The following is a 9391-nucleotide window of genomic DNA, read 5'->3' on the forward strand; positions in this document are numbered from 1 at the left end:
CATGCACAGAGTGGTTACAAGTTCCATTTTCTTAGGATGCCACATAAAAGGATGTTTGCACTGGAATAAGAAGCTATGATGAAAAAACAAAATGATAGTTTATTTTTGTTTTCTTACTTTCCTCCTACTGCTTTTCATTAGAAATTGGGACACTGTGTTACTTAACTGATTCTGAAGTGCTGTGGATAGCATAATCTTACACATTCGAGTTGTATTCCAGGCAAAATTTACCTTGTACAGAAGGAAGTCAAATCTACTATCTGGGAAGTAAGTATCTGAGATTATTGTCAAGCACTGCATTCTCATGTTCATGGCCCATGCCCTCAGATGAATTACCTGAAGCAGAAAGCAGAGGCAGAGTAGAATGAACAAACTATACCAAATTGATAGTGCTGCTACTAGGGGAGAGAAGGTTTGGAATAGAATAAACTCCCCAGTGTAATTTCTACACATAAATGTAACCTATAGCAGTAGGTGTAATGGTACCATTCCTGCTGCTATTGAATAAGTAGCATGAGTTGGTTTTTGGTTGTGGGTTTTGTTTGTTTGTTTGTTTGTTTGTTTGTTTTTAAATAAATCCTAAAATAGTTCACAGATTAGATAAGAAAAGCAAGTCTCTTTTGGGGAGGACTATACTTTGTTTTGATATTCCTTTGAACACTACATCAGAGAATCTCTGCATTTATTTTAACAGCATGCAGTAACAGTCATCTAAGTAGCCCCGTCTATTCCATATATAGGTCACTAACTAAGAAATAATTGTTTCCCTATTTCTGTACAAGATAGGCAAGGGAACACACACCAATTACCTACTTATCTTTTTCCCGCTTTCTCTCTCACTCTCTGCTTTGCAGACGCACTATCACTCCTGCACAGCACTGCAGACTTAGCAGTGGCTTTAAACAACCCATCAAGCATTGAGAAGGTGGAATTCCATCTGGACAGGCTGTTTCACATTGGCACCTCCTGAAAGATGTAATAACCAAGAAAAGAACATCTGAAGTAGATAAAGACATGTTTTATTTCCACTTAAGAAAACACAGAGATTCAAAATCGAGTAATTTATGTTCTCTGCCCCTTGATACCCTGCATGACATGGAGGTAAAATCCCCTTCCTTGAAAGTTCATCTCATGCATAAGTTATTGATGAAAATGCTTACAGAAAGAGGAAGACTGCCCTCTGGTATTACTGTTAGGCTTTGCCAACACATTCATTTCAGCATGACAAATTCTTAGCATAAATACATATTCTCTCTTGTATTGTTCTCTCCCAACAATGGAATTGGCCATGTACAGAAACTTGGCATTTCAGCATATCAGCAGAGAGCAGTCGCATTCCTCAGGGGTCAGTATTGAGACTGGTGTTGTTTAACATCTTTATTGGCAATGTCAACAGTGGGACTGTACACATTTTCCATTGACACCAAGCTGTGTGGTCTGGGCAACATGCTGGAGAGAAGGGATCCAATCCAGAGGAACCTTGACAGGCTTGAGAAGTTGGCCCGTGTGAACTGCATGAAGTTCAATAAGATCAAGTGCAAGATCTTGTGTATGTGTCAGGGAAATCCCAAGCACAAGTACAGGCTGGGTGTAGAATGAGTTGAGAGCATCCCTGATGAGAAGAACGTGGAGATGTTTGTTGATGAGAATCTCAACATGACCTGATAATGTGTGTTTGCAGCCCAGAAAGCCAACCATATCCTGGACTGCATCAAAAGAAGTGTGATCAGCAGGTCAAGGGAGGCAATTCTCTCCTCCTACTCTGCTCTGGCAAGACCCCACCTGAAAGGCTGAGAAAGCTGGGGTTGTTCAGCCTGGAGAAGACAAGGTTCTGGGAAGACCTTATGGCAGCCTTTCAGTACTCAAAGGGGGCCTACAAGAAAGCTGGAGAGTGACGTTTTACAAGGGAACATGAGAACAGGATAAAGGGTAATGGCTTCAAAGGGAAGGAGAGGAGATTTTGATTTGATATAAGGAAGAAGTTCTTCACTGTAAGGGTGGTGAGGCACTGGAACAGGTTGCCCAGAGAGGTTGTGGATGCCGTATCTCTAGAATTGTTCAAGGCCAGGTTGGATGCGGCTTGGAGTAACCTAGTCTAGTGGAAGATGTTCCTGCCCTTGGCAGGCAGGTTGGAACTCGATGACCTTTAAAGTCCTTTCCAACCCAAACCATTCTATGATTCCTTGATTCTATGATACATATGTGCACAAAATAACTCTGAACAACATTACTACAATGTTACCCAGACAAACAAACTATTATTGTGTAAGCATTCAGGTAACAGCACCCTGAAACACAGCAAAACTGCTATCAAACTAGTTGTTATCTTGTGAGTGTGCATTAAACAGAAGGCTGGAAAAGTACTTTTACATCTATTTCTATTTATCTATTTATTCTGCAGGAAGACAAGACAGCCCAAGGGATGAGCAAAACTCCTTATTTCCTAGTCTAATGCACATTTATATTAGGCAAAAGAAAGATTGAAAGGGAAGAAATGGCAGAGAGAGAAAATAGGAGAGTAATGAAAAGTAGTGCCTGAAGTAGACAGACAAAAGAAATACAGGAATGACAAAGCAAGAAAACAAAGAATCAAGAAGGAGGTCATGGAAAGAGAGGCAAGCAAAAAGGAGAAACTGTTTCATGACAGTTTTGCTCTCATGGCATCACCCGGCTTAATTTCCTTTTAGGAAGACTGACTTGAAAGAACAATCAAAACCTCCCATGGAGTCACGCCATGAGAAATGAGATGAAACAGAGATGTTCTGTCTGTTCATTTTCGCTCCCTCTCCCAATTTCCATTAACAACTTTGCACAAGACAGATTAATGTATATTGACAAATGTTCCTGTGGGATAGGGAAGTATCACGCTCCAGTCCTATGGCCCAGTCTCCTGAGCTTCAGTCTAATGTTCATAATGAAAAGAACAACAGTCTTGGAAACTTATCAGCTTAGGGATATCAGCCACAACTGTTCTAACAGTCAGAACAACACCTAGCCCAGTGTACTGGAAACACATACATTTCTAGAAGACTGTTTTGCTAATGTCTTCACATCCCTAAATTAAACAATCCTTTAATGAAAATCTATGACATCAAGACTTAGTATTTGCCAAGCTTACTATACTCTATACATCCTCTATACCTGGTCCCACTAGTGTACACTCTACTTAGTCCCTTGTGTTAGGTTTGTATGGAGCTAATTTTGGTAACAAGGAAGGGGCTGCGTTGGTGGCCACTGTAAAAAGCTGTTTGAAATTCTACCCTAGCTCTAAGCTGAATCTACCTTATAGATTGTGCCAGCTCAACATATAGGCAATGCAATCACTTTTTAGGGAGGAGAAGTGTAGAGGTGGTGGAAGGAGTGAGATGATAGAAAAGTGACCATCCTGACTCCAAGGTCAGTAAGGGAAGGAAGGAGATGTGCTGCAGCAGAGACCTCACTTGCATCCCATGATGAGATGGCAGCTGTTCCCCTGCAACCCATGGAGGGCAATGGTGTAGCTGAAATCTGCCAGCAGCTCATGGAGGACCCCAGGACAGAGGGGGTGGCTGTTCCCAGGGGGATTGTGACTCTGTGGGGAGATGATATTGGAGCAGAAGGTACCTGGAGTTGTGCTGTCCTAGAAAAGACCCACATTGAAGGAATTTGTGGGGAGCTGCAACCCTTGAGAAGGACTCACACCAGAGAGGTTCATTAGGGACTGTATCCTGGTGTAGGGACCCCACTTTGGAGCAGGGGAAAAATGTGAGGAGTTCTCCTCTGAGGAGGAAGGAGTGGCAGAGACCATCTGTGAGGGACCGACCACAACCTCCATTCCCTATACCCCTGTGTCACTTGAGGGGGAAGAGGTAGAGATATTGGAAGAAGAGAGCTGGACCTGGGAAGAGAGGCAGAGTGGAAAAATAAGTCCTTAAAATGCTTGTATTTTTCTTATCATCCTGCTCTGTTTTACTTTCTGTTTGTTCTGGATTTAGGTCACAGCAGATTAAATTGGTCTTGTTTTCTTCCCTAAACTGAGCTGTCAAGTCTGTTTTGCCTGAAACCATATAATTAGCAAGCGAGCCCTCCCTGCCCTTGTCTCAATCCACAAGGCCTTTGGTTATCTTTTCTTCTCCCCATCCCAGAGAGGTGAGGGATGGGGAGTGAGTGACTGTGGTTCTTCATTTCCAGCTGGCCTTAAGTCCTTTTTGACACCCAATATTGGGCTTGAAGGGTTGAGATATTGATAGATCTAATCAGGATGTGATAAAACAAATTTGTTGTAAGTATTCATTGCATTATTCTGAGGTAAAGCCCCTATTCCACAGAAGACTGTGCGAAGTGTTATGCTTTCAGGAGGACTGGCATTGAGGTAGGAGTATGAGGATTCTGAAATATTATTTACACTTGCTATATAGCTTCTACAAAGAAGTTGATACATTTTACTATGAATGAACTGTCTTGAAAACAGGACACTTTCATTCTGCAAAGGAAGAGTTAATTGAGAATATAAAAGGTAGTTTTTGCTCATGTTTCTCTAAAGTACATTTTCCCTCAGAATGATACCATAACTAAGGGCTGTTCAAATTGTTTGCCAGAGAGGGATAATGAAAAAAGGAAAGAACCATGACACTGCTGCATTTAGATTAAGGAAGTGATACACATAATGAGATATATTATAGTGAGAGTGGACTTCATTACTAGAATGTAGAGAATGTCATCTGAATTGATAGGCATTTCAACACCTGTTTCTGAAAGGGGATACAACTTCCTTGTTTTTCATGCAATATGCTTCCCAAATTTTTATTAATCTCTGCTCTTCATGTTACCAAATAGTAATGCTCAAATCATGCTAATGATACTTAATGACAGAACTCGTGTAGGCACAGAAATTATGTAGTGATAACTTCTGGGGCAAGTTTCAGAGTTCTCAGTGGGCAGACAGATTTTTTGTTTTGTTTTGGTGTTAGAAAACAGAGTTTCAAGGAGGAAAGCCTCAGGCCAAGTAAAGGTTTCAGGGAAACTAAATCTGAACTGTAGTGTGCCAGCCAGTGATTCTCACTGGAACTCTTAGATGCCCTCTCCCTCTTAATTCACTGTGAAATCTGATGACACGGGTTTAAAGAGAAGCCAGTATTACAACCACCCAACAGTTAGCAGACCTATGCCTCTACCCTAAGAATGTCTAGCTATGACATATCTCATTTGGGAGTAATATGATCTGTTATTTCAGTCGGCAGAACAACAGCAACTAAAGAAATAGAAAGCAGGCAAGGAAACAGATTTATACTGAAATCACTGTAGCAACAAGAGCATATTTCCAAATACCCAGTGCCAAATAGCAGTTGGTACTTCAGGAGATAGGATTTTGTCCCAGTGAATGTTGGCATTCTGTCAAACCAAAGAACAGTGCTGCAGTAGATGGGGAAAAAATACCTCTTCCTGAGAATGGTAACCCTGCCTCATTCTGCATTTATGAATTCCTTCTCGTTGCCAAGGGGGAGGAACTCCTGCCACCCTTGAAACACTTGCCACCTTAAAATCTAGCAGTGGCTCTACATAAATTCTTGGCTTTCTTTGTTTCTTTCCATCAAACATAAAAGAAAAATCAAGTGCTTTAAACCAGGCTAGATTGATTTCATTTTTTTACCCTAACATTAGTCAAAATAAATATCCCTCAGGAAATAGTTTTGGCATGTAACTGAACAGCTTAGCTAATTTTTTCCTCCTAATATGGATGTAATTACGGACAATACAGTATGTTCTTATTGCAATCATTGTGATAGAATTGCATTTGCACAGTAAACTGCTCTGAGGCAGATTTTCCTTTCTATCACAGCTGTAATGGATGTATTCTTGCTTAAAATATATGACTGTTCAAATAATTTCTAACACTAGCTCTTGATCCAGAAGTATTTAAGAAAACTGACAGCAGAAAATGTCTAGCTGCTGGTACATGAAAACTTTGAGAACAGAAAAATTAAAAAATAAAGGATTTTCATGATCCCTTCTCCTCTCCTCCAGTGGTTTAACTGTGGATGTGCACTCATGGAACTGTGCTGTTGCAGAAAATAACACCCTTTAGCCCAAGCTGGAATTAGACTAATGGAAAGCTTTGGCTGTAGCCCTGTTTTTGCCTCTTTCATTTTGGTACTTGTGAAGATATGTGGCTTAACATATCTTTATTACATGACTGATCTGTTCTCCATGGGTCTATGATTCTATGACCTGGGTATGCTTCCTCCACTGTGCAATGTCTTCCCCGTGTAAAGGACACTTTTTGAGTTTCCAAACATATAGGTACCAGCTGAAAGGATAAGAATGTTGCATACACATATACAGAACTTTGAACTTTGAGAACTGAGCATAGAAGACTTGGAAAACTGTTTGAGTGAGTTTTGGACTCAGTGAATGGGACCTGTGCTAAACTACCTTGTTATCCACATGGTTACACTGCCTGTGCCAAGCAAGACCCCTAGTTGACAGAACCAATGTGGCAGATGAGAAGTTGAGCTTGGAAGAGCTGCATGATTCTTTATGCTATCAGCAATCCTGCAAGGGAGCTAACCCCAGTAGGAGATAAAGAGGGTAGGATGATATCCGGCTCAATGGTTCTACCTTCCCATTTATATCTTGTAACAAGGCAGCTCACACTCTTGCTGAAAATCACAACCAGTGAAAGACCCCTACATCCAGAGTATTTTAAACTAGGCTCAGAAGAAATTATTTGATTCCCAGTGTTCTGGCTACTTGTCAGATAGCAAGACTTAGGAGGTCAGACCACCTGTGGCTGCATTATATTATAGTTTGGCAATGTGCCCCTGCTGATAATGAATCATGAAAACAACTGGACTTTTTCCATCTTTTTCTCAGTGATATGATTCTACTTTGCACTTTTATCTGAGTCCAGTGGCTGGTGGGCTCCTACTGCAGATGTCGTCGTGGGCAGAGGGAGTAAAGCAATCTCAAGAAAGAAGCACGAGTTTTTACCTCAGCCGTGTCGTTCGATATGATAGAGTACTTTCTTGCAATAAGCATGATTGTATGGAAGTCGTGAGTCCCAAACCTGGTGGCAGTTCCTCTTCTATAATTGCAAGTGAGCACAGAAAGGAAAGAATTATCTTCTTTTTATCCAATTCTGCCTTCACGGAAGGAAAGCACTAGCAAGATAAAAGGCGTCATTGTGTCCAAGGCCTTGATCTCTTGGGCCCACTAATTACTTCTCTTTGGAAACTAATTCAGTATCATTTTGAAAGTAGTTTTATTGCTCTTCCAGCTCTAACAGGACAGTTTGAGACTCTAATCTAGTGACTGAAAAATCCTTCAACAGTCTAAATTTACAGAGGCTAAAAGAGAAGGATGCTTATAAGGACGATACAAAATGATTCCTTTATGTATGATATATGCAAAAAGCAAGGTCTGTTCTATTTTCCCCTGCTCACCTAAGCTCATTCAGTCCAGAGTTCCAGGACTGCTTATTTTTCATTAAATGTACAGTTATGATGGCTTGAGGCTCTTTCAGATTGATGAGCATTATGTGAACCTTTAACAAAAGATTAAAGGCCCTGCAGTCTAAGACGGGAGCTGGTAAATCATCCCTGATGGTGAAGCCAACTGGACTGTTCAGGCTGCGGGCCACTGACTGGGCCCTGGCCTCAGGTTCAACTGACTGAACTGATGTGAGAAACTGCTGGATAAGATGTGATGACAGAAGCTGACAGGAATTACCAATAGCACCATGAGGAATGGCTGATTTCACAGGTGCTTCAGAGAGTGTGATGTGAGAGACGGTCAATTCTCTAAAAGACCTTAAGACTTTGGTCAAGACCAACAGTACTTTTGTAACAACATCAACAGCAGGATATAAACCTGATATTATCTTTGTCAGAAACAGTCAAGGATATTGATTGAGCTATGGATGTGGGAAAAATGGAACCAAAAGTAAAAAGTAATTAGGGGTGTGTTGCTTATCCGGAAGGGGATTGTGGTGGAGTGATGGGCAAGGATGGTGAAAAGAAAGTGTTTTTAGAAATGGAAAAACAGATAACAAGATATTTAAAAGTTGTCATTGTGATTGTCTACGTGTACCTGATGGGCATCACCGCAAGTACAGCAGGACAACAAACCTCTTGTTCTGACCACACCACAGGGATCTAGACTGAATCTGCAGCCAAGATAGGGATGTAGTGGATGCCTTCCCTTTCTGGCAAGGGTACAGATAGAATGAATGTTTTGAACGTTGTATTGTCACTGAGTCCATCCCTATTTTAGGCCTGAGAGCATCACAACAATGTTCTCAAGGGGATAAGGCAAAAGTAAGGTTTCTCTTGTGCTCAAGATAGGCAGTCTGTCAGGAGATGTGGGCTTCAGTCCTTTCAGGAAATGGGAGATGAAGGCAGTGGGTGAGAGCACTGATGGCTAAACTGATGGGTTATTAAATGATTGAGTAGCACCATCACAACCTTGCGCCTCTTACATGAGAAAGCAATAGATGTAACTGCACCTTCTGTGGGCCAGTTGTTGTTGGAGTGTTTCAGGTAATGTCTGAGAATCAAACCTGAACCTCATTCCCTCTAAGATATCACAATTTTTCTGATCGCACTTGGACTAAGAGTGAGTCTATACAGTAGTACAGTTTGTATCAGGACTGAACTTCTGTACTGAATCTCCATATCGTCTCCACTTACTGAGCTTTAGTTCACTGCATAGAGAGGCCTCCGGGAAACACAAATTGGATTCTTCTCAGTTAACACCAAATAGGAAGAAATTAACTGAGAGAGAGCTGGGTAGATTTCACAGTTTCTTTATACTGGTATTTAAATCCCTTTGTCCAAAAGTTCCATGTAAGTCTTTTCAGATCCCTTTTTGACTTTTAATTACTTTTCTTAGGTGAGCTTGCTAACTGTGTAAAGGGATACTAATCTTCTAAGTTAGTAACTTCCTCTGTTGCACCTCCTTCTTTTCATCCCCTTAGAATAACTCAAAGAGCAATGATATGAACCTGTGAAGTTTCAAGGTACTTGAGATAATAACACTCAAAAGATTTTAAGAGCACACTTGCCTTGAGATTACAGTGACTATAGGAGCATATAAATGTAAAGCAGCAGAATTTTTCTATTTTCTTATAAAAATAAATTGGTTTTATGAATCAACATAAAAAGTGAGGTTTGTTCAATGACAATGCTCTAAAAAAAATATATATGATCAGTGAGGGCAAGAGTTTCTCACAAATTTATCATATAATTTTCTCTCTATCATGATATTTAAAATAAATATAAAATAAGTACATGGGCTTTCCTAATGCAAAAATTCTTTAATCATAATGTCAGGGGAATCTTTCTTCAGAAAAATGCCACAGTTTTGCTGTCTGTAACTCTAAAAATACGAACAGAGACAACCTGTTAGTTTTAAT

The sequence above is a fragment of the Colius striatus genome, chromosome 1 (genome assembly GCF_028858725.1).
Source record: "Colius striatus isolate bColStr4 chromosome 1, bColStr4.1.hap1, whole genome shotgun sequence".
Classification (NCBI taxonomy): domain Eukaryota; kingdom Metazoa; phylum Chordata; class Aves; order Coliiformes; family Coliidae; genus Colius; species Colius striatus.